The following is a 27,393-nucleotide window of genomic DNA, read 5'->3' on the forward strand; positions in this document are numbered from 1 at the left end:
TTTCAGATTCAACACAGAAAACAGCCCTTGGTTATCCTGCTGACTTCTCCAAGAAGAAAAAAGCAACTGAGATGGGTCTTCTGCTGCAATTGGCTCAATTATCAAGAAATTATTTTGCAAGCTGAAGGCTGATGTTTACTTTGAAACAGTTGCTTAGGTTGTGGTATTTGTGAATTTTTCACCTTTTCCTCCAAACCAGAAGAGTAAATAAATGGCAAGTACGGATGACTTCAGGTTTTTTTTTTTTTTTTTTTTTAATGTCTTCTAGTTTCGGCCATTATTATGATGAGCACATTTGAGACTGAAGCAGTAAGTTAAAAATATTTGTTGCAATTTGAAAAGAAAGAGACATTAAAAAGTTTCATATATGTCTAAATCCTGGTTAATCTTGTGGACAAAAATAGGTGCAGTTTTGCAATTAACCCTTTAATGTGATGAAGAAGCATAAAGACAAGATATCAAGATTGATTTCATATTTGAATAAACCTAAAGAGATTTTATACAAATACATAATTTTACATGTGTAAATCCACATTTTTGGATGAAAGGAGAAATTTTTCTCCTGGTGAAAGAAACTGTTGTTGACTTTTTCAAAAGTCTTGGGACATTTGCTATTTTAAATTTTTTTCATTCTTTTCCAGAAGGACCAGATTGTGCAGCAGGTAATCCTAGGAGTGCATGCTTATGTTTAGTTGAAGGAATGATAAAAGCAAACAACCCAGTTTGAGCCCAGTGATGAAACACTATTCACCTCCTTAAGATGACAATTTTATGCATCCTGTTTTGTGGAGTCATATACCAATCAGACTTAGTTTTCCATGTGGCCAAAGCTAGCAGAAAAGTAGCATGAGTGACTTTTTAGTTAAGAAGATATGATGGACCGATAGTATGATCTGCCTTTAAGTTTGGACTAAGGTAGTAAAAGAAAAAATGAGAAGTTTCTATATAGTCCCTTTCTCCCAAGAAAAAGAAACAAAAATATGTAGCATCATCTGACTTTTTGGGGGGAATTATAAATTACATAGTTCCATTTTTTTATAAAATCATAAGTAACTCTTTTCCTTAAATTCAGATGGGTACTTGGATTTGTTTTTCTAGGTGACAGGTATAATGTTAAACTGAAAAAGGTTGGGTAAATTTCCCCAGTTGGAATTGGACTTTCTCATCAGCAAATGGGTCTTTCTCAGAGGCTGTGTTCCCAATCCTGTAGTTGTGTCATTCTAGATTTAGAAGAAATTCAGGATCTGGAAAACAACTTCAAATAAGAAAAATAGTTTAAATAAGAAGTGTGGTTCTTGGGTTTGGCTCATTATAGACTGAGAAGAAATTCAGGGTTTGAAAAAATATCCTGAGAAGTATGGCTCTTCCTTTTTTCTCCTTTAACAGTTATATGATGAACAGACTATAGTGGAAACCTGTCCTTGCTTTCAAACAGAGGACCATTGTATGAGATGTCAAGCATTTCATAAGAAGCATGAAAATTTTATTAATGATTCATAGTAGAGAAAGAATTTTAAACTTATTAAATGAAATTAGGAACAGGTAATATTATTAGATCATCTCTGTTTTCTGTATGGTTGCTGAGGGCCATAGGTGCTGTGATGCTGAGAACATAGGGCAGATTTACCAAAAGTTGAGAGAGAGAGAAATTGCCAAAAATGTGAAATGATGAGCATTTTTATGATTAGATTGGTGAATCAGTTTGATTTAAAATAAAAAGCTTTTTCACATGCACAGAAAATATCCTCCACAAATGAAGGGAATTAAGACATTTTTCAGACATGGGCAAACTCAGTGGATTTGTTGCTAATAGACACACCCTAAAAGAATGGCTAAGTAGATGTTTTCTAAACAGAAAGGAAATAATATAAAAAAGAAGCCTGGAATATCAGAAAAGAAGAAAAAATCACAGCAACAATTTTTACACAGTAAGATAATATGGATGAATAGTACAGGTTTTTTTTCTCTTGATTTTTCTGAATTATATTTAACAATTGAAATAAAATTACTACACTGACTGATGTGTTGTTTTAAATGTGTATGAATAAAATATTTAAGACAATTATAAACAGGAAAGTATAAAGGGACACTTTACTCAGATTGGTAAAATAGTGACACCAATACACTGTGATAGGTTACATGCATATAATGTAAGACATCAACTGACCACTAAGCTATACATACAAAGAATTACATTGCAAGACACCATAAATAATCAAAATGGAATTCTAATAAATATTCAAGTAACGAAAAAGAATGAAGAGATGATAAACAAGGATAACAGAGCCCCAGTAGCAGAAGATATTGAGGCCCAAAGTGATGCCACCAAGAAGAAATGAGAAATATAAACTTCATGTTACACTTCCAGATGGCAATGTTCTGGCTAGTTTGAAGGGAAAACAATGGTTGTGGGGCAAGATGATTAGCAATGGAGGATTTGAATTGATATATTTAGCTTTCCCCATAAATAAATGAGACTAACAAAGATTCAAGGCATGTAATAAGAGTGCAATAGCCCAAGTAAGTGGCCCATTATTTTTGAAATTTAAAGTTTATCTGAGAACTACAAAAAAGACTTTATATAAAAGTAGATATGGGCTGGGGTTGTAGCTCAGTGGTAGAGTGCTTGCCTAGCAAATGTGAAGCACTGGGTTTGAATCTCAGCACCACATATAAATAAATAAATAAATAAATAAATAAATAAATAAATAAATAAATAAACAAATAAATAAAGGTCTACTGACAACTAAAAATATTTAAAAAGTAGATATAACAGACAACTTGATTATTTAGGAATTCTGTTTAATGGATATGGTCTAACTGAATTCAAGGTTAGATTACAGATTTATGGTAATAGGATGGCAAGGAATAAACTGATCTCAGACACAACAGTACTTTAAAAAAGCCAACTGTCCTAAAACTAGGTATCTGAATGCAGTATGTACTGGAATATATATATATATATATATATATATATATATATATATATATATATATATATATATATATATAGAAATGCATATGATTTTGGTAATATAAAAGCAGCTAATTTACTTCTAGGTTACAAAAATCAAGATGGATTTGTTGCTAATAGACACATCCTAAATGAATGGCTAAGTAGATGTTCTCTAAACAGAAAGGAAATAATACAAAAAAGAAGCCTGAAATATCAGGAAAGAAGTAAAAGCACAGCAACAATTGTTGCACAGTAAAAATAATATGGATGAATAGTACAGGGGGTTTATCTTACTGATTACTGACTTACCTACAGAAAATTTCCCAATGGAAATCATAAACAGTTTAAAGAAAATTCTAGAGAAGACATAATGGAATAAGAGAGATTATACCAAATTGGATGTCCATAAGGAGTATGTTGTCTAGACAAAGTTGAAATCCTAAGGGACTGCTATGGTTGTCATGCAGGAAATTTCCCTGGAAACAGAAGCTGAAGGACCCTGTTTCTATCCAGGATACCAAAATAAAATCTGTTGCATTAGCTAAGTGCTTACATGGGCTCATTTTGGAAGCAGATGCTAGAGTGAAACCAAATGCCTTTCCAATTCTTCATTTGAATGGAGTTAGATGGAAAGGAAGTGAAAGGTCATTTATACCTGAAGCTTCCCAGATTTCCCTACCATGGAATAAAAACAAGTAGGTGAGAAAGTGAAGAAGCCCAATCTTTGGCAAGTATACTCATTGTTTAGCCTATGATGAAAAGCCAAATTATCAAACACTCAGGATAATTGTGAACACAGAGAGGGTGATTTTAGGGCCATTGGAATTTTCCACTAAAAGGACAGGGAATAAATGTACATGCTTCAGTCAAAAAGTTGATTCATGAACAACTGGTCAGCCCTTCTCATCCTACGGAGGTAAATGCCAACCGAGACTTCATAGGCCTTCATAGGTAGTGGTCACAGGTTTGAAACGGGGCTTGGGAGAGACAGTAAGGACCCACCTGTTGCATTGGTCACCCCGGCAAAGGGAAACGAACTGTCGCCATTTGCAAGAGATACCACCATGGCAGAGAACTGACGTCATCAGACTGCGGCGGAGGAGATAACTTCATTGAAACCTGCGGCTACAGGTGTGTAATTCCCTAGCTTTCCCTCTCCACACATCGGGGAAACCTTAAGGGCCCCTCCCAGCTCTCCCATGAGCCAGCCCGAGGGAATCAGAGGTGGCGCAGGACCCACGGCGCGGAACTACCGCTCCCACCAGTGCTGACAGCTGAGGTCTCTTGCACCAGCTACCGGGGGCGTGGCTACCGGAGGGCAAGTAAAATTTGCTGAGGATTCTCAGCCCCAAGCTCTACAAACTTAGGGTCTGAGGGAATGGCAAACTGGAAGAGTGCGCCCAGTTGTTCATGAAAACAGGGCTCCCGGGAGCATCAGACCTGGCGTGTAGCCAGTATTGTGGTGAGCGGCACCCATGAGAGGGGCCTGGCTAGAAGAAAAGTGGGAAGTGATTAGACACAAGAAGAGGCCCTAGGCACTCAGGATTGGAGACTCGCCCAGTATGGGAGGAGGAGCTGCTGCACAGTGATTGGTTCCTGCGTATTGACAGGAGAAACTTGGCCTGGTGGGCACAGCGCCACCTACTGGAAGAGAAGTTAATCAAATTCTAAGACTGCATTTATTAGTTTTTTTTTCTTTTTTTCTTTTCTCTCTTTTTTTTGGTTTGGGTTTTTCTTTCATTTTCATTTTTCTTTCTTGTTGTTCTTTTAAAAATTTTTTTTACAATTTTTTTAAAATTTTTTTCTTCTAATTTTAATTTTAATTTTTTTTATTATTTTTTTAATTTTTTTTCTTTTTTTATTTCCTATTTTTTTTCTTATTTTGTCTATTCATTTCGTTTCAATTATCTTATCCCCCTTCCTTGAATTCTACCTGCTTACTCTCATTCTCTTTAGTGACTTCTTCCCTTCCCTTCTAATACCTTTCCTCCCAAGCATCTAATAAATTTATAGGAGTAAACAGTAACTCATCAGTCAAACAGAACAAGAAGTAACATGAGCAGCTTCAAAAAGCAAGGAAGAAAAGAAGTACAAACAATGCAGGACAGCCTAAATATTCAGGAGGACCTAGAGTCATCAGAAAAATGGTCATATAAAGAACTCAAGGAACACCTTAGACAGATGGAATGGAACCTTAAAGAGGATACAAGACAGAGAATGAATTACATAAACAGATAAAAGAAGAAGTTAAGCATCTTTATCAGGAGATAGAGATTATAAAAAATAATCAAACAATAATTCTAGAAATGAAGGAAACGATAAACAAATTAAAAACTCAATTGAGAGTATCACTAACAGAGTGGAGCAAGTAGAAGCCAGAACGTCAGATAATGAAGACAAAATATATCATCTTGAAAAGAGTCTAGCCAACTCAGAAAGGCTGGTAAAAAATCACGAGAAAAACATCCAAGAGTTATGGGATAACATAAAAAAACCAAACTTACGAGTCATCGGGATAGAAGAAGGTACAGAGATTCAAACCAAGGGAATGAGTAACATGCTGAATGAAATAATTACAGAAAACTTTCCAGAAATAAAAAAGGAAACAGATATACAAATTGAAGATGCATACAGGACACCGAGCACACAAAATCACAGTAGACCAACGCCAAGACACATTGTTATGAAGATATCCAATATACAGAACAAAGAGAAAATATTAAAAGCTACAAGAGAAAGGAGACAGATTACATTCAGGGGTAAACCAATAAGGTTAACAACGGATTTTTCATCACAGACACTGAAAGCAAGAAGGTCATGGAACAATGTATTTCAAACACTGAAAGACAATGGATGCCAACCAAGAATTCTGTATCCAGCAAAATTAAGCTTCAGGTATGACAACGAAATAAAAATCTTTCATGATAAACAAAAGTTAAAAGAATTTGCAGCCAGAAAACCAGCATTGCAAAGCATTTTGAGCAAAACACTACACGAGGAAGAAATGAAAAACAATAACCAAAACCATCAGTGGGAAGTGCCTCAGTAAAGACAGAGGGCGAGGGGAAAGATAATCATGGAGAAACAAAGTAAATTTTTTTAAAAAAAGGATAAATACTCAAACATGGATGGAAGTACAAACTATATATCAATAGTAACTCTGAATGTTAATGGCTTAAACTCTCCAATAAAGCGACATAGGCTGGTATCATGGATTAAAAAAACAAATCTAACAATATGCTGCCTCCAGGAGACACATCTGATTGGAAAAGACATACACAGGCTGAAGGTGAAAGGATGGGAAAAAATATACCACGCACACGGTCCTCGTAAGCAAGCAGGGGTGGCCATCCTCATATTGAATAAAATCAACTTCAAGACTAAGTTAATCAAAAGGGATAAAGAAGGTCATTATATACTGTTAAAAGGAACAATTCACCAACAAGACATAACAATTATCAATATTTATGCACCAAATAATGGTGCTGCAACATTCATAAAACAAATTCTCCTCAAGTTCAAGAATCAAATAGACCACAACACAATAATTATGGGTGACTTCAACACACCTCTCTCACCATTGGACAGATCCTCCAAAGAAAAGTTGAATAAAGAAACTATAGAACTCAATATCACAATCAATAACCTAGACTTAACTGACATATATAGAATATATCAACCATCATCAAATGGATATACTTTTTTCTCAGCAGCACATGGATCCTTCTCAAAAATAGACCATATATTATGTCATAGGGCAACCCTTAGTAAATATAAAGGGGTGGAGATAATACCTTGCATTTTATCTGATCATAATGGAATGAAACTGGAAATCAATGATAAAAGAAGGAAGGAAAAATCCTACATCACATGGAAAATGAATAATATGTTACTGAATGATCAATGGGTTACAGAAGACATAAAGGAGGAAATCAAAAAATTCTTAGAGATAAATGAAAATACAGACACAACATATCGGAATCTATGGGACACAATGAAAGCAGTTTTAAGAGGAAAATTCATCACCTGGTGGTCATTCCTCAAAAAAAGAAAAAAAAAACAACAAATAAATGAGCTCACACTTCATCTCAAAGCCCTAGAAAAGGAAGAGCAAAACAACAGCAAATGTAGCAGAAGGCAAGAAATAATTAAAATCAGAGCGGAAATCAATGAAATTGAAACAAAAGAAACTATTGAAAAAATTAACAAAACTAAAAGTTGGCTCTTCGAAAAAATAAATAAGATTGACAGACCTTTAGCCATGCTAACGAATAGAAGAAGAGAGAGAACTCAAATTACTAACATGTGGGATGAAAAAGGCAATATCACAACAGATGCTACAGAAATACAGAAGACAATTAGAAATTATTTTGAAAACCTATATTCCAATAAAATAGAAGATAGTGAAGACATCGATAAATTTCTTAAGTCATATGATTTGCCCAGACTGAGTCAGGAGGATACACACAATTTGAACAGACCAATATCAATGGATGAAATTGAAGAAGCCATCAAAAGACTACCAACCAAGAAAAGCCCAGGACCGGATGGGTATACAGCGGAGTTTTACAAAACCTTTAAAGAAGAATTAATACCAATACTTTTCAAGTTATTTCAGGAAATAGAAAAAGAGGGAGCTCTTCCAAATTCATTCTATGAGGCCAACATCACCCTGATTCCGAAACCAGACAAAGACACCTCAAAGAAAGAAAACTACAGACCAATATCTCTAATGAACCTAGATGCAAAAATCCTCAATAACATTCTGGCGAATCGGATACAAAGGCACATCGAAAAAATTGTGCACCATGATCAAGTAGGATTCATCCCTGGGATGCAAGGATGGTTCAATATATGGAAATCAATAAATGTTATTCACCATATCAATAGACTTAAAGATAAGAACCATATGATCTTCTATCAGACGGAGAGTCTCTGATTTGATATCTAGCTCCTTTATCCACTTTGAGTTGACTTTTGTGCATGGCGAGAGGAGGGGAATCAACCCAGATGCCCTTCAATAGATGAATGGATAAAAAAATGTGGCATTTATACACCATGGAGTATTATGCAGCACTAAAAAATGACAAAATCACGGAATTTGCAGGGAAATGGATGGCACTAGAGCAGATTATGCTTAGTGAAGCTAGCCAATCCCTAAAAAACAAATACCAAATGTCTTCCTTGATATAATGAGAGCAACTAAGAACAGAACAGGGAGGATGAGCAGGAAGAAAAGATTAGCATTAAACAGAGACATGAGGCGGGAGGGAAAGGGAGAGAAAAAAGGGAAATCACATGGAAATGGAGGGAGACCCTCATTGTTATACAAAATTACATTTAAGAGTTTATGAGGGGAATGGGATAACAAACATGGAGGGAAATGAATTACAGTAGATGGGGTAGAGAGAGAAGATGGGAGGGGAGGGGAGGGGGGATAGTAGAGGATAGGAAAAGTAGCAGAATACAACAGTCACTATTATGGCAGTATGTAAAAATGTGATGTGTAACCGATGTGATTCTGCAATCTGTATTTGGGAAAAAATGGGAGTTCATAACCCAACTGATTCTAATTTATGAAATATGATTTGTCATGAGCTTTGTAAAGTTGTGAACATCCAATAAAAAAAAAAAACAAAAAAAAAAGAACCATATGATCATCTCAATAGACGCAGAGAAAGCATTCGACAAAGTACAGCATCCCTTTATGTTCAAAACATTAGAAAAACTAGGGATAACAGGAACTTACCTTGACATTGTAAAAGCTATCTATGCTAAGCCTCAGGCTAGCATCATTCTGAATGGAGAAAAGTTGAAGGCATTCCCTCTCAAATCTGGAACAAGACAGGGATGCCCTCTATCACCACTTCTATTCAATATAGTTCTCGAAACACTGGCCAGAGCAATTAGAGAGACGACAGAAATTAAAGGCATAAAAATAGGAAAAGAAGAACTTAAATTATCACTATTTGCAGATGACATGATTCTATACCTAGAAGACCCAAAAGGGTCTACAAAGAAACTACTAGAACTAATAAATGAATTCAGCAAAGTGACAGGATATAAAATCAACACGCATAAATCAAAGGCATTTCTGTATATCAGTGACAAAACTTCTGAAACGGAAATGAGGAAAAACACTGCATTCACAATATCCTCAAAAAAAAAAAATAAAATACTTGGGAATGAACCTAAGAAAAGAGGTGAAAGATTTATACAATGAAAACAATAGAACCCTAAAGAGAGAAGTAGAAGAAGATCTTAGAAGATGGAAAAATGTACCCTGTTCATGGATAGGCAGAACTAACATCATCAAAATGGCGATATTACCAAAAGTTCTCTATAGGTTTAATGCAATGCCAATCAAAATCCCAACAGCATTTCTTATAGAAATAGATAAAGCAATCATGAAATTCATATGGAAAAATAAAAGACCCAGAATAGCAAAAGCAATTCTAAGCAGGAAGTGTGAATCAGGAGGTGTAGCGATACCAGATTTCAAACTATATTACAGAGCAATAGTGACAAAAAAGCATGGTACTGGTACCAAAACAGGCGGGTGGACCAATGGTACAGAATAGAGGACACACAGACTAATCCACAAAGTTACAACTATCTTATACTTGATAAAGGGGCTAAAAGCATGCAATGGAGGAAGGATAGCATCTTCAACAAATGGTGTTGGGAAAACTGGAAATCCATATGCAACAAAATGAAACTGAATCCCTTTTTCTCGCCATGCACAAAAGTTAACTCAAAATGGATCAAGGAGCTTGATATCAAATCAGAGACTCTGTGTCTGATAGAAGAAAAAGTTGGCTCCGATCTACATATTGTGGGGTCGGGCTCCAAATTCCTTAATAGGACACCCATAGCACAAGGTTTAATAACAAGAATCAACAAATGGGACTTACTTAAACTAAAAAGTTTTTTCTCAGCAAGAGAAACAATAAGAGAGGTAAATAGGGAGCCTACATCCTGGGAACAAATTTTTACTCCTCACACTTCAGATAGAGCCCTAATATCCAGAGTATACAAAGAACTCAAAAAATTAGACAATAAGATAACAAATAACCCAATCAACAAATGGGCCAAGGACCTGAACAGACACTTCTCAGAGGAGGATATACAATCAGTCAACAAGTACATGAAAAAATGCTCACCATCTCTAGCAGTCAGAGAAATGCAAATCAAAACCACCCTAAGATACCATCTCACTCCAGTAAGATTGGCAGCCACTATGAAGTCAAACAACAACAAGTGCTGGCGAGGATGTGGAGAAAAGGGTACACTTGTACATTGCTGGTGGGACTGCAAATTGGTGCGGCCAATTTGGAAAGCAGTATGGAGATTCCTGGGAAAGATGGGAATGGAACCACCATTTGACCCTGCTATTGCCCTTCTCGGACTATTCCCTGAAGACCTTAAAAGAGCATGCTACAGGGATACTGCCACATCGTTGTTCATAGCAGCACAATTCACAATAGCTAGACTGTGGAACCAACCCAGATGCCCTTCAATAGATGAATGGATAAAAAAAAATGTGGCATCTATACACAATGGAGTACTATGCAGCAATAAAAAATGACAAAATCATAGAATTTGCAGGGAAATGAATGGCACTAGAGCAGATTATGCTTAGTGAAGCTAGCCAATCCCTAAAAAACAAATACCAAATGTCTTCTTTGACATAATGAGAGCAACTATGAACAGAGCAGGGAGGAAGAGCAGGAAGAAAAGATTAAAAAAATAATTGAAATTATACAGAAAGTATTCTACAATCACAATAAAACAAAATAGAGATCAATAATGAAAATCTCAAAACACTTGGAAACTAAACAACAATTCAGGTGTTGAAATGAAAGTCTTAAAGGAAATAATAAATAGAGAGAACTAAAAAACGGAAATACTTGAAAATCTATGGATTATGGGGCTGGGGATATAGCTCAGTTGGAAGAGTGCTTGCCTTGAATACACAAAGCCCTGGATTCAAACCCCAGCACGACAAAAAAAAAAAAAAAAAAAAAAAAAAAAAATCAAAGAAAATCTATGGGCTATAATTTAAGAAGACCCCAGAGTAGTATTTATAACACTAAGTGTTTACATTTAAAGAAAAAAAAATGACTCAAGACAATAATCTGAGTTTCTACCTCAAGTACATAGAAAAAAGAAGACCAAAATAAATACTAAGTAATCTGAAGGAAGGAAATAATAAAATTATGAGTGAAAATCAATGAAATAAAAAACAAGAAAATCAATAAAACACAGACTGGTTCTTTGAAAATATTGATACAATTGACAAATGTTGAGCAAGACTCATCAGAAAAGAAGGGCGGGAGACACAAATTATTAACATCAAAAATGAAACAGAGGGTATCATTACAGAACTTACAGACGTGAGGTGGTAATGAGGGAATACTATAAACAATTCTATACACATACACTCGACAGATTAGATGAAATGGAACAATTCCTTGAGAAACATGACCTACTGTCACTCATCTGATATAAAATAGATCATTTGAGTAGCCCTAGAATAATTAAGAAAATCGAATTTACAATTTGAACCTTCCCAAAAAGTCACTGATTCCACTGAATTCTACGAAACATTGAATGAAAGAACTGAACTTTTTTAAGATATGATGTTTATCCATATGTAGAAAACACTCTTAGAATAAATGAATTTAGCGAGGGCTGGGGATGTGGCTCAGGCGGTGGCGTGCTCGCCTGGCATGCGTGCGGCCCGGGTTTGATCCTTGCCACCACATGCAAACAAAGATCTTGTGTCCGCCGAGAACTAAAAAATAAATAAATATTGAAAATTCTCTCTCTCTCTCTCTCTCTCTCTCTTTAAAAGAAAAGAATTTAGCGAGGCTAAAGGATTAAGATAGACATACAGAAGTTAATTGAATATATGTATGTATGTATATGTATCGTCTATGCATATGTGTATATTATATGTATGTATGAATGTGTATATATAGTATACATTAGAAATGAACATGTAGAAACAAATTGAAAGCATGAAAACATAATACCAAGAAAAAATAAAATAATTATAAATCTAATAAAACACTTATATAGGACAGCCATGCTAAAATGAACACAATGCTGATTACTGCAAAAAAAAAGATTTAAAAAATCTAAATATTGTATCCATGAATTTCAAGACTCAATATTCTAAAGATTCAGTTCTCCCCAAGGTGACACTCAGGTTTAATAAGCAAAAAAACCAGCAAGGGGCTGGTGATGTAGCTTAGTGGTAGAGCAAGTGTTTTACATGTATAAGGCCTTGGGTTCAATCTCCAGAAAAGAAAAAATAAATAAAATCCCAGCAAGATGTTTTTTGTTTATATAGACACGGTTAATTTAAATTTTGCATGGAAAATCAAAGAGACTAGAATAGGTTAAGGAGTTTTTGAAAATAAAAAATAAAGAGGGAGGAAGCCATCTATACAATCCTAAGACTTATTAAATATCTACATGTATCATTTTCCTGTTGCTACTGGAACAAATTATTGCAATTAATCTTTAAAATTATATATATATATATATATATATACATTTGTCAATGGGCCTTTATTTTATTCATTTATTTATATATGGTGCTGGGAATTAAACCCAGTACCTCACACATGGTAGGCAAGTGTACCACTGAGCCACAAACCCAGCCCCACAATTAATAGTTTTAACACAAATTTATTGTGTTTTATTACTGATGATCAGAGGTACTAAATCAATCTTATTGGGATAAAGTAAAAGTGTTGGCAAGGCTGTATTCCTTGTGTAGGCTCTTGGGAAAAATCTGTTTTCTTGCCTATTTTAGCTTCTAAAAGCCACCTGCATTCCTTGACTTGTGGTACATGGCTCACAATGACATCACTCTCACCTCTACTTCCATCATCAGGTCTCTTTTCCCTAACTCTGATCATCATGCCTCCTGCATAATTTTCTCATCTCAAGATTCTCAACCAGCTGACCACAGTGGCACAGGCCTGTAATCCCAGCAGCTCAGGAGGTTGGGACAGGAGGATTGTGAGTTCAAAGCCAGCCTCAGTAACTTAGTGAGGCACTAAGAGCAAGACCCTGTCTTAAAATAAAAAATAAAAAGGGCTGGGGATGTTGCTCAGTGGTTAAGTACCCCTGGGTTCAATCTCTGGTACCCCTCCCCCCAAAAAAGATCCTCAATCACATCTGCAAAGTCCCTTTTACCATATTAAAAAACATATTTACAAGTTAGGTTGTGGATATCTATAAGATGTCATTATTCAGCCTACTAGAATGTAGCAATCAAGAACATATGGTATTGGTGGAAGGAAAGACACATAAATCAATAAGATAGAACACAGACTCCAAAAATATACCCAATTTACTTTTGGCAAAAGCAAATCTATGAAAGAATTATGTTGTTTTCAATAAATGGAGTAAATGGACTTCCCAAAAAGCAAACTTCAACTTAAATATGACACCTTACATAAACGTTAACACAAAATAGACAATAGAGTTAAATTTTAAAATATATACTATAAAACTTTTAGAAAACAAATGCAGGGGAAAATCTTTTGAATTTAGGGCTAGGCAAAAACAAAAATAAAATGGCCTCAAATTGACACCATATTCATAATTCATAAAATGAAAACATGTAAGTAGGCTTTATCAAAACTAAAACCATTTATTCTGCAAAAGACAGTGTGAAGAGGATGAAAAGAATAGCTACACAGTAGGAGAAAATATTTTCAAACCACATACCTGACAAAGATCTAGTATCTAGAATGTATAACAAACACTCAAAATTCAACATTAAAAAAAATGAGCAAAGAGGGAAGGGGACATAGCTCAGTGGTAGAGCACTTGCCTAGCATAAACACAGTGAAATATTACTACATACCTATCAGCGAGTTGCTGAGGCTGGCTTTGAACTCACAATTCTCCTGCCTCAGCCTCCCAAGCAGCTGGGATGACAGGCATGTGCCACTGTATCTGACTGGTTGAGAATCTTGACAGGTACTACATACCTATCAGAAAAGTTAAAATTTAAAAACAGTGACAATATCAAATGCTTGTGAGGATGTAGAGAAACTAGATCACTTGTACATTGCTGATGGGAACGTAAAGGGGTACAGTCACTATGGAAAATAGTCTGTCAGCTTCTTATGTAATTAAATTGCAACTACCTTATCAGCCAGCAAATTTTACTCCTGGTCATTTATCCCAGATAAATGAAGACTTAGGTCACAGAAAACCACACAGATGAATGTTTATAGCAGCTTTATTCATAATAACCTCATACTGGAGACCACTCAATGGGTGAATGTTTAAACATTCTGTGGCAGATCTATACCATGAAACACAACTCAAGAACAATATATGAATACATAGAACAAACTGAGTGGATCTTCAGAGAATTGCCCCGAAAGAAAAAAGGTAGTCCCCCAACATTACAAACTGTATGATTTCATTTATATAGCATTCTCAAAATGACAAAACATGGGAAATAGAGATGTTTTGTGGTCTCCAGTGGTGAGGAAGAGGGATGGAGGAGAAAGGTAAGTGGGTATTACTGTAAAATGACAACACAAAGAATGGAAACATTCTGTGTTTTAACTGTATCAGTATCAACTTCCCAGTTGAAACAGTGCTCTATAGTTTTGCAAGATGTTACCATTAGGGAAATCTGGGGTAGGGTACCACTGCAGATAATCTCTCTGTGTTAGTTGTTACATGTGAACCTCCAATTATGCCAAAATTAAATGGCATATTTAAAAATAAATAATGATAGTAAAAGACTAGAACCCATGAATAAAATAGGAACATATAGGGGTAGGGGGGAGTAGCTCAGGGGTGGAGCACTTGCCTAACATGAGTGAGGCCCTGGGTTCCATCCTCAGCACCCAAAGGGGAAAAAATAGAGGTGCACGAGTCTATACTGACATAAATCAATAAATAAACCTAAAAAATAAAACAGTACTCAAAGTCATAATGAAAAAATGGTAGTCTTTTCTCCCTCTTCACCTGCCAGTCACATTTCTAAGGGACAACCACATTTAACACTTTTAACTAGGCTCTTCTTTTGATTATCTACCTATTTCTATGCATAACCTATAAGCTTATATTGCTACTTTTATCTGTTTTTCAATATCAGTTGACTTCCTATTTTGGTACTTGAGTATTTCTTCCAACTTTCCAACTCATTGTGTTAAATAACTGCTCAGCATTTGTAAAAATATCTTTCATCATTGAACCCATTCCATGGTTGTTTCCTTTCTCATGTACACTTGTGCATTTCTTACAGTTCCTAGAATTTTGTGGGGAATTTCATTTCCTTAAGTTCTATATGTCTATCAAAGTATTTTACCAGATCAGTAAAATGCCTACTAAATTTTTTAACCTTCTAAATGTATCAGATAATATAACAATTCGTTTTACAGATTGGAACCTCCTTTCTCAAAGATGCCTGTGTCTTTATTTGTCTGTTTATTGAACTGATTGTTCTGTAGGCCTGCTGCTTATTCACCCTGGAACTTCCTTTCACTACCTCGCAGGTTAATGCCTTCAAATCATTATTGGACCTCATGTTTTTTCTCTTGATTTACTACTCATTTTGCTGGAGAAAATACTTCAATAGTCTCAAATAAGGACAGACAGGAGTCAAAATGTTATGTACTCCCTCCTAAATTGCATGAGGAAATAACTTTAGTCTAACCTTACTGGGTAGAATTATAGAATGAAAATAATTTATCTCAGAGACATACCTTTGTTTATTGCTACACTATCTCTAGGCTTCCAATATTGGTGCTACAAAGTTCAATGCTCTTGTAATTTCTGTTCTTTGTGTGAACAAAAAAAGGGACATAGACATATTCACAAACTGAAGCAATTTTAAAAGCATGAAAGGATAAAGTAATCAATTTTGTGTGGATAAATATGAATATGGATGAATAGGTTTTTTTGTGGAAACATATAAGTTACCAAAATTGATGTGAGGATAAATCATTAAATTTTGAATAAATAAATAACCAAAAAATAATTTGAAGCACAGTTAAAAGCCTCTTCATCACATATATTGCAGGTCTCAAATTTTGGGAGGGTAGATTTTGTCATAACTGCTTAAGACAGGTAGCTTCAAAAATACATTTTATGAGATTACAATGGATCCATAAAATGAATACCACAACTGGATAAAAACACTACATGAAAAATTAAAGACCAAATGCCCAAATGTAAATGTAAAAAAAGCAAAATAAGATTTTGGCAAGTATACTCAGTAAAGTAAAAGTACATTATGAGCAAGTAGAATTCATTCAAATAATGTAATATTGCAGCATAAAAAAGTCTGTCAACTGAATTACCACATTAACAGATTAAAGGAGAAAGAATATAGCCATTTCAATAGATGAAAAAATAATATTTAGTCAGATACAATGGCTGAAGCAGAAGGGTCACAAGTTTAAGGCCAGCCTCAGCAACTTTAGTGAGGCCACACACAACTTAGTTGAGATCCTGTCTCAAAAATAAAAAAAAAAAAAATAGAAAGGGCTGGGGATGTGACTAAGTGGTAAGGCACTCCTGGGTTCAATCCCCAGAACCCCCCCCCCAATTAATACAATTCAATACTTATCTGATTTCCTAAAGAAAAAAATTAGGAATGGAAGTGAATCTTTATTTAACTTAATCTAGAATATCAATCCAAAACTTAAAGGAAACATCATACTTAATAGTGAAAGTTTTAGAGAACTTCTCATTAAAATAAAACAAAACAAGGACACCTGCTGTCCCTGAGATGGGGAGAGGAGGAATCGCTTCTCATCATAAGATCTTCTGTACTGTTTGTGTATTAGTTTGATTTTTAATTTTTTATATAAAACAATTATGATTGAATTTATAGCTGTTTAATATTTGCTTTACTCAACATATCAACATAGTTATGATTTAGTTAAAGCTTAATCAAAACATACCATGTAATTTTAATGTTGTTCTTCCAGAAACCCATTAACCTACTTTATAATGATCCTTCTTTAATGTGAATTCTAGGAGTACAACACAGTGAGAAGATGGCCTGAAGTGAGGGTGTGCATCTTCTCAAGGGTCTTGTAATCAGCAAGTAGTTCATGAAACAAAGAAGCTAGGATCTGAAGGCTGGAAGGGGATGGAAGTATGCTTGTCTAACAAAGCACTGGGTACTTGAACTCAGTATTTCCTTAACTTACATTGTTCTATGTTCTGGACTCATTTTTTATGTCACATAAGGTTCTAAAGTATTGTAAATTAGCAATAATGATTATTAGTAGTAAGAATAGTAACAAAGATGATGCTTGACTTTTTTGCACATTTATAAGGTACCAGCACTGTGATAAATATTTCATGTGTATCATATTTTTGATGTTAGGAAACCAATAGATAATTCCTTACAAATGACTTATTAGTTACAAAGGGAAAGTGATGATTTTATAAAAGAAGGCCTTAATGAAGTGATTTAAGTTAACATTGCCAATATTGGTACCATCTGACATGTTGTGCCTTTTGGTGATGCCCTGAGGACACAATATAACTCCTGTAGTTTTTTTGCCAAAATATAAAATCTCAATTCAATAAAATATCAGACAAACCGAAATGAAAGGACATTCTGCAAAATAACTGACCTGTACTTTTAAAACATATCAATATTATAAAACACAAAAACTGATGAGTTACTAGAGATTAGTAGTGTATTTGTTAGCTTTTCATTGCTGACAAAATACTTGAGAAAAGCAACTTAAACGAGAAAATATTTATTTGGCTCATGTTTTCAGAGGTTTTAGTCCATAGGCACTTGATCCCATTGCTGTGGACTTGTGAGGCAGAACATTATGGCAGGAAGAGCAAGGTAGAGAGTGAGGAAGGGGTCAGGGACAAGATATACCCTTTACAGGCATTGCCCCCAGTGACCTACTTCCTCCAACTAGGCCCTAACACCTAATAGCCTATTCAGCAATCATTTCATGATCAAATAAACTTCCCAAAGCCCCACTATTGAACAATGCTACTTTGAGGACCAAGCTTTGAACATGTGAGCCTTTGGGGAATATGCAAGATGCAAACCATAACAAGAGAAAAGTCAAGAGATATGACAACTGAATTCATGATCCCATTTTGGATCCTGAATTGTAAAAAGTAACTAAAAAGGACAATATTCATAAAAATGAAAACTTCAAATGTTCTACAAATTATTGTATCAATTTTAACTTTCCAGATTTAGATAAATGTACAATGGTATAACAGAATGTCTTTGTTCTTAGAAAATATACACTGAAATAGTTTGGAATAAAGAGCCATTTACTCCAAAATGCTTGAGAAAAATAATATTTGAATGTATGTGTGTGTTAAAATATACACATAAATACAGAGAGAAAAATAGGAAATAAAGTAGGTGGGGTAAAGTATAAAAAAATTAATTTGAAATCATCAAAACAAATTTTTTAAAAATGAGATAGATAGGCGCTATTATCCTTTACCACAGATGAGAAGAGTGAGGATCAGAATGGTAAGTCTTTATATGATTAGTAAGTAGTGGAGTCTGGGATTAAACCCAGGACTATCCGATTCCAAAGTCTACACTCTTAATTATCAGGATCTATTGCCTCAAATTTCCATGACTTTGTTTAGAATGAAACATTTGCTTCTAAATCAGTGCTTTCATCAAAAGTAATCTTGAGAAAATTTCATGTTTTCATTAATTGATGCTCTTGCTGCCTATACTTTTCTTTTGGAAATATAGTTTAAGAATAGTTTCATACTATTAAGAATATTCACAAATTCAAATTTGCCTGGATTTCAAAAAAAAACTTCCATATATCTGTGTTACTCCCCAAAAAAGGGAATGCATGAAGAAGTACATTAAGTCTGCTTTAAAAGCTGTCATATGAGCCAGGCGTAGTGGTGCATGCCTGTAATTCCAGCAGCTCAGGAGACTCAGGCTGCAGGATTACAAGTTCAGAACCAGCCTCAGCAATTTACTAAGGCCCTGAGCAACTTAGCAAGACCCTATCTCAAAATGAAAAATAAAATGATCTGGGGATGTGGCTCAGTGGTAAAGTACCTCTGGGTTACATCCCCAGTACCAAAACAAAACAAAACAAAAATACACCATAATTTGCAGCTCAATACCATGGTGTACCCCCATAATTCCAGTGACTCCAGGGGCTAAGACAAGAAAATCATGAGTTCCAGGCCAGCCTGAGAAACTTAGGGAGAACTGTCTTAAAATAAAATAAAAAGTGTTGGGAACCAAAGGTCCGAACAGGGGAAATAGCTCAGCGGTGGAGAACACATGAGTTTTGGGGGTACATGCCTGATGCAAACCATAATAAGAGGAAATTAAAGGGACCCAAGTTCCCACAGCCACTTCTTCCAATACAAATCTAGGCATTTTCCTCAGAAATACTCTCCTTGATGTGTTTCTGTCTCACTTTAGGACACAAATAACTGGGCATCAAGTGTGAGGAATGTGAAGGAACACAGAAGCAGCTCTTAAAATTTAGCTCCCAGGCTCAAGAGTGATAAACATTAGCCTTCAATGCCACTGAGAGTAACCATCAGAAAAGGAGCTATGTTCTCTCTGAGGTCCCCCAAATCTTGCAAGGAGTCCACAGAAAAATCTAGTTTAACCTTAGCTCCTGATCCTGAACTGGACCTATGACCATTGACTTAACTTATTTTTAGACCACTATTATCAAGGATGGATTTGGTCATCCAGGGATTTTTTGGTTAAATCCCTGGAGTCCTAAAGTCAATTATTTAGAACTCCCTTGGGATGGTAGGATATAATCTGTGAACTCCATGTCTCCAGAACATGGTTTGGTATTCTAATTAAGTATTATAAAGTAATCAATAGGGGCATAATGGGTAATATTCTAATTAGGTATCATAAAGTGGCCAATGGAAAAAATGAGAGTATTCAATCAGGTCTGTAAGGGGAAGGGAACACCTCACAACTCAACATTCAAGAGAGGAATCCCCCAACATGGGGTCCTGGAGCCCTTTCTGTCTCTCTTTTGTATATCTCCCATCTCCTTCTCTCCTTCATCCCGACTTCCCCTCTCGACTCAACCCTGCTTTACATTCTACTTTACAGACCATTATTTTGTCCTTCAATAAATCTAGGCTTTGACTGTTAAAACTGTGTGTCTTGCTCAGTTTTTTGTTCTGGATGTCAAGAACTTGGACTCCAACTGGACATCCCATCAGTAACAGAAGCAATCCCAGATCTGGGCACTGGGGAACAAACCTGTAATCCCAGAAATATAAGAGGCTGAGGCATGGGGATCCAGTTTGAAGCCAGCCTTGTCAATTTAGTGAAACCCTATCTCAAAAGAAAAAAAAATAATTAAAAGGACTGGGATACAGCTCAGTGGTAGAGGAACTCTGGGTTAAATCCCCAGTACCACCACCAAAGAAGGAGGAGGAGGAGGAGGAGGAGGAGGAGGAGGAGCAGGAGGAGGAGGAGGAGGAGGAGGAGGAAGAGAAGGAGAAGGAGGAGGAGGAAGAAGTCCCAGTTGCAACCATTGTTTACCTTGGTGGTAAATGCTCTAGCCAGAGGTAACAAGGCGTAGGACCCATCTTGTAAATACTAAGAATCTAGTGCTTAGGGTGTCAGCCTCTGGAGTCAGATTTGGGTATGAGTTCAAGCTCTGCCACTTTCTAGCTTTGTAACCTAGGACAAACCACTCAGCTTTCGTTTCCTTGTATATAAAATGGGGACTATGTAACTTCTTCACAAGGCTAATGTAAGTATTAATTGCATGTATGCATGTAAAGTATTTTTAATTTAGAACTTGACTGAAACAAAATTCTTGAAATGATGCTTGTTATTGTTGCTATCACAGATCTCATTAGCCTTCTCACTGGGATATAGTGGGGGAAAAAAGGTCAGGGGCCAACTACTGAACAGGCCAAACTGCTTGGCACTCATGCCTCATCAGGCAACCTTGAGAACTTTGATTTCCAGTTACTGTTCATGATGTTTTCTTCCATAGTTCATGTGACCTAAGCTGTGGGTGTCTTCAGAACTGTATGATCTGTAGTATATTCATTTTACTTTACTCCCACCCTACCATCATTGAATTTTATCACTTGTAACCCAAGACCTTTTCCCCTAAGCCAGGCTCTTGTTCTTTCTTCTAGTGCATGTGATCTGAACCGTAGGTGGCTGCCTCTAAAACTGATAAGATCTGGGCTAATTAGTATAAGCATTACTTTTTTAGTGAGTATACTAGGACAGGACAGGTGGGTGGTACAAAGCAAGAATGAGTCAGTGACATTTACTGACCAAGCCTGGCTTGTCCTTAAGGAATTTCTTCAAAACTTACTAAGCAGCCTCAAAAACAGATTCCTTAACCTATCCTCAGAGACTCTGATTCAATGTGTATAGAAAATTCAGGGTAGAATAAACTCCCAAGATGAATGTGATATAAAGCCAGGATCAAGAAGAACCAAATTACCTAAATATCTATCTGGAAAACAGTAATTCTCACATTTAGTGAGTATCAAATTGACTTGGCAGAATAGTATTTTTAAAATACAGATTTCTAGACTATCCCACTAGTTCTGATCTATCAGTTCTAGGGTAGGGATCAGACATTTGAACAAGCAATGCCAGGTAACTCAGGCCTAGGGTAAATTAGTATTCCCTTTATAATCATTCCTGTCTGGCATCCCAAAGATTATCCAGAGAAGAAAAGCACTCTTGAAACTGTTACAAGTTTCTCTCTTTCATATTAATATATAATCTCCTTAATTCCTTTTAGAAATTATTGAAACATTTTCTTATTTTTTAAAAATTATTTTTAGTTGCAGATGGACACAATACCTTTATTTATTTCTTAATGTGGTGCCTCAGTGCCTTACATGTGCTAGGCAAGCACTGAGCCACAACCCAGTCCCCATTTTCTCATTCTTGTGCTGATATATAATAAAAAGTGATGTGAAGCAAAAAGATATTTTAATTTAGAACATTATTTTATTGAAGATTGTGTTAGCCATCTATTGCTAAAATACAAATTATTCCAAAATCATCAGCTTAAGGCAACATTTATTATCTCACATTATCTGTGGGTCAGGGATTTAAGCATGATTTAGTTAGTTGTCTCTAGATCAGGGTTTTTCAGAAGACATAGGCCATGGACTTTGGTCTCATCTGAAGCCTCAATTAGGGGAGAATCTGCATTCAAACCTCTTACATAGTTTCTAAAAGGACTCAGTTTCTTTTTGGCTGTTGACCAGAGACATCAGTTCCTTGCCATATGAGCTTCTCCATCAGGTAGCTCATAGCTCACAATATGGTGGTTAACTTCCTTCAGGGTGAGAAAGGGACAGTGGAGACAAAGAGTAAGCAAGGCAGAAGTCATACTAGTCTTGGAATTGAAATCGCCTTACTTTTGTCATATTTAGTTGGTGTTTTAGTCAGTTTTTTCACTGCTGTGACTAAAGAACCTGACCAGTACAATGATAGAGCAAGAGGTTGTTTGAGGGCTCATGGTTTCAGAGGTCTTAGTCCATAGAAGGCTGGCTCCATTCCACAGGGCTTGAGGTGAGGCTGAACATCATGGTGGAAGAGGGTGGCAGAGGGAAGCAGGTCACATCATGGTCATAAGGAAGCAGAGAGAGTCTCCACTTGCTAGATACAAATCTATACCACAAAGTCATGCCCTAATTCCCACCTCCTCCAGCCACACCCCACCACTTCAGTTACCACTCAGTTAATCCATATTGGGGGATTAAATCACTGATTGGGTTAAGACTCTCACAAGCCAATCATTTCTGCAATGGACCTTCTTGCATATTCTCAGATGTGAGCTTTTGGGGGACACCTCACATCAAAACCATAACAGTTGTTCAGCAGCAAGTTGCTAGGTTCAGTGTAGGTGATTACACATGGGCCTGAATATCAGCAGGCTGACCATTGGCGGTCATCTCAGAGGCTTGCTACCACAAAGTTCATATTTTGAAGTATATTTTAATGTAAAATTTAATATTATTTAGGGGCTGGGGATGTGGCTCAAGCGGTAGCACCATCGGCTGGCATGCGTGCGGCCCGGGTTCGATCCTCAGCACCACATACAAACAAAGATGTTGTGTCCGCTGAAAACTAAAAATAAATAAATAAATAAATATTAAAATTCTCTCTCTCTCTCTCTCCCTTAAAAAATATTATTTAAGGAAGATGGCGGCGAAGGGAGTGCATCACCCCTGTGTGCCGCGTCACTGTGCAGGAGAATGACGAGTTAAAACAGCTGAAGGCTGTCTTGTTGGGAATTTCCAGCGAAATTGAGGTGCTCCAGAATCTAGTGGAGGGATTTTCATTGCGTGAGGATCGGCTGCGGGGGCTCGGTCGCTGGCGATTTCTCCGCATGGAGGGTCGCACGGCTTGTTCGGCGGATTGCCCCACGGCCGGAGTCTGTGGCGCAAGCTGGGAAGCGGCGAGGTGGCGGCGAGGAGGTGCAGCGCTGCGGATTTTATGGGCTCCTGCCAGCGGTGCAATGGCTGCGCTCAGTGCTTAGTTCTGGGTTTGAGACGGAGGAGGGAAGCGGTCCAGTTCGGTTCTCCACACCAGTTGGTCCACGGAGGAGGCCAGCGGCCGCCATCTTGGAGAGCTGACGTAATCATCCCTGTTTTCTACTGATCTCAGCTCATTCATCTACGGAACAGGTGATTTCAGGCCGTTATTTGCCTGCATCTCGCAGACAGATAGATCAGGCTCAGGGCTAGAGAACCCGTGGAGATGGCTTCTTGGAGCTCGCCCCTAGCAGAGCGTGCACCGATCTCTGAGCAGCCAGGTTCTGGCTCCCAGAGCTGCTTTGGCCCAGGGCTGGGGAACCCGCGGAGACTGCTTCTTGGAGCCCACTCCCAGCAGAGCGTGCACCGAGCTCGGGGCGGCCGGGTTCTGGCTCCCGGAACTGTTTTGGCCCAGGGCTGGGGGAACCCGTGGAGTCCGCTTCTTGGAGCCCACTCCCAGCAGAGCGTGCACCGAGCTCGGGGCGGCCGGGTTCTGGCTCCTGGAGCTGCTTTGGCCCAGGGCTGGGGATCCCACGGAAACTGATTCTCAGTCTAAGTCCTGCTGGGTGCTGTGGGGGCCAGAGGGGCAGAGTGGAGCTGCCGCCTGCATCCAGAACAGGCCAAGCGACCCGCCAGCGTGGTATCACGTCACCCCAACTGTAGCTGGGGCCGAAGAGAACAGCCGCCCACGCCTGGATCAGGTCCAGCAACCCGATGGCGTGGTAGTCAAGTCACCCCATTTGGAGTAGGGGCCGAGCAGAGCTGCCGCCCGAGCCTGCAAGGTAGGCAGACCTGCGACCCACTGGTGGGACAGGCCCGGTGGCCTGCCAGCATGGTGGACACGTCGCACCGATTGGAGTGGGGGCTGAGCGGGGCCACTGCCCGTGTCCGGAAAAGGCCCAGCGACCCGCCGGAGTGGCAGTCAGGTAGCCTCATTTCGAGTGGGGGCCGAGCAGAGCTGCCGCCCAAGCCCGCAAGGTGGGCAGACCTGCGACCCACCGGCGGAACAGGCCCAGAGGCCTGCCAGCGTGGTAGACATGTCACACCAATTGGAGTAGGGGCCGAGCAGAGCCGCCGCCCGCATCCGGATCAGGCCTAACGACCTGTGGGCGTGGTAGTCACGTCACCACAATTGGTGTGGGGCCAGAGCAGAGCTGCCACCCGCTCCCGCAGGGTGGGCAGAACTGCAACCGACCGGCAGAGCAGGCCTAGTGGCCCGCCAACGTGGTAGACAGATCACCCCAATTGGAGGAGGAGCACAGCCACTACCCGCCCTGCAAGGGAGATTTTCCAACTATACAAGAGCAATATAAATAAGTAGGGGGAAAATTTCAAAAACACAACAGTTTTACCAAGCAGAAAGAAATGCGAGCAGTATGAAAAGACAAGGCAAGAAAGGACCACAAGCAATGCAGGTCAACTCAACTTTAGAAGAGGTAATAGCTGCAACAGATGGAATGTCAGGTAAAGAATTCAGGATATACATGCTTCAGATGATCTGGAGTCTCAAGGAAGACATGAGACAGCAAAATCAGACAATGAAAGATCACTTTGACAAGGAACTACATAAACAAATCCAAGAAGCAAAGGATCAATTATACAGGGAGATAGAGGTAATAAAAAACAAACAAACAGAAATCCTAGAAATGCAGGAAGCAATAAACCAACTTAAAAGCTCAATTGAGAATACTACCAGCAGAGTAGAACACTTAGAAGATAGAACATCAGACAATGAAGACAAAGTATTTCAACTTGAAAAGAACATAGACAGCTCAGCAAGACTGTTAAGAAACCATGAGCAGAACATCCAAGAGATATGGGATAACATAAAGAGACCAAACTTAAGAGTCATTGGGATACAGGAAGGCACAGAGCTCCAAACCAAAGGAATAAACAATCTATTCCATGAAATAATACGAGAAAACTTCCCAGACTTGAAGAATGAGACAGAATCCCAAATCCTAGAAGCCTACAGGACGCCGAATGTGCAAAATCATAAGAGATCCACACCTAGACACATTATAATGAAGATGCCCAGCATACAGAATAAGGAGAGAATTTTAAAAGCTACAAGAGAAAGGAAGCAGATTACATTTAGGGGTAAACCAATCAGGATAACAGCTGATCTTTCAACACAGACTCTGAAAGCTAGAAGATCCTGGAATAACATATTTCAAACACTGAAAGAAAATGGGTTCCAGCCAAGAATCGTGTATCCGACAAAATTAAGATTCAGGATGGAAGATGAAATTAAAACCTTCCACGATAAACAAAAGTTAAAAGAATTTGCAGCTAGAAAACCATCTCTTCAAAAAATCCTTGGCAAAACACTACAGGAAGAGGAAATGGAAAATAACAATGAAAACCAACAGTGGGAGGTAGGACAATAAAGGGGGGAAAATAATCAAAGAAGAAAACAAATCAGGTTTAGTAACATTAATAAACAAATATGGCTGGAAGAACAAACTATATTTCAATAATAACCCTAAATATTAATGGCTTAAACTCACCAATTAAGAGACACAGGCTAGTAGAATGGATCACAAAACAAGACCCAACAATATGCTGCCTACAGGAGACGCATTTGATAGGAAAAGATATACATAGACTGAAGGTGAAAGGTTGGGTGCCGCAGTCTTGGCTGGGCACAGAATCACGAGCCAGTCAAGCAGGAACAAAACTTTATTTTGAAAAAGCCGCCGCAGGCAAGCCAAACCCGGTCCTCCCACGCGGGCGTCTGCCGGAACCGCGCGCCTCCCGCAGCCAGGGTCCCGGACCGTTTTTAACTGTTTTGGAACACCCACAGTGGCAAAATTTTGTAAGCAATGAGCTATAACATCTTTAGTTTTTTCTCCGGCATGAAGGGAGCCCATCAAAAATCCGGAAGAGGTATCAACTGTAACATGTAAATATTTTAATTTTCCAAATTCTGGCAAGTGTGTGACGTCCATCTGCCAAATATGGTTAGGTATCAGTCCTCTAGGATTGACTCCAAGATTAACTTGTGGTAAAAATGTCACACAATTTTGACATTGTTTTATTATATGTCTGGCTTGTTCTTTAGTTATTTTAAAATGTTTTTGTAAAGTATTAGCATTGACATGGAACCTTTTATGAAAATTTATAGCTTCTTCTATTGTGGAGAAAATATGTATGTCATGTGTAGATTTATCTGCTAGTTCATTGCCCATACTAAGGGCTCCAGGCAATCCTGTATGTGCCCTGATATGACCTATAAAGAATGGATCTTTTCGGTCCCAGATTAGACTTTGTATAGCAGAAAACAAAGAGAAAACAGTAGAAGAAGGTGAAATCCTACCAGCATCTTCAAGGGATATTATAGCATTAACTACATACTGACTATCAGAAAATAAATTAAATACAGAATCTTTAAACATCATAAAAGCTTGTAATACTGCATTAAGCTCTACCTTTTGAGCTGATTGTTTGGGAACTAAAAATGTAAAAGTTTGATCAGGAGTAACTATTGCTGTTGTACCATTGTTTGACCCACCAGTGAATATATTTGGAGCATTTATGATAGGGGTTTTTCTTGTCATTTTTGGAAAAACTACAGGATGCTTAGACCAAAAAGACAACAAAGGATTAGATGGTAAGTGATTATCAAATGAAACACTAGTTTTACATATGATTATTGCCCAAGTATTTAACTCATTAGCTAACTCATCAATTTGATCCATAGTATATGGAGTGATAATTTTATTGGGAGAAATCCCAAATACTCCCTTAGCTGCTTTTATTCCTTTGAGTATTAATTGTCCTACAGCCTCAGGATATCTAGTAAGAATAGTGTTAGGAGAATAAGATAAATGTATCCACAATAATGGACCTTCCTGCCAAAATACTCCTGTAGGAATATTTTTTGTTGGTAGTACAATAAATAATAA

This window comes from Spermophilus citellus (assembly GCF_964194105.1).
Source record: "Spermophilus citellus genome assembly, chromosome: X".
Classification (NCBI taxonomy): Eukaryota; Metazoa; Chordata; class Mammalia; order Rodentia; family Sciuridae; genus Spermophilus; species Spermophilus citellus.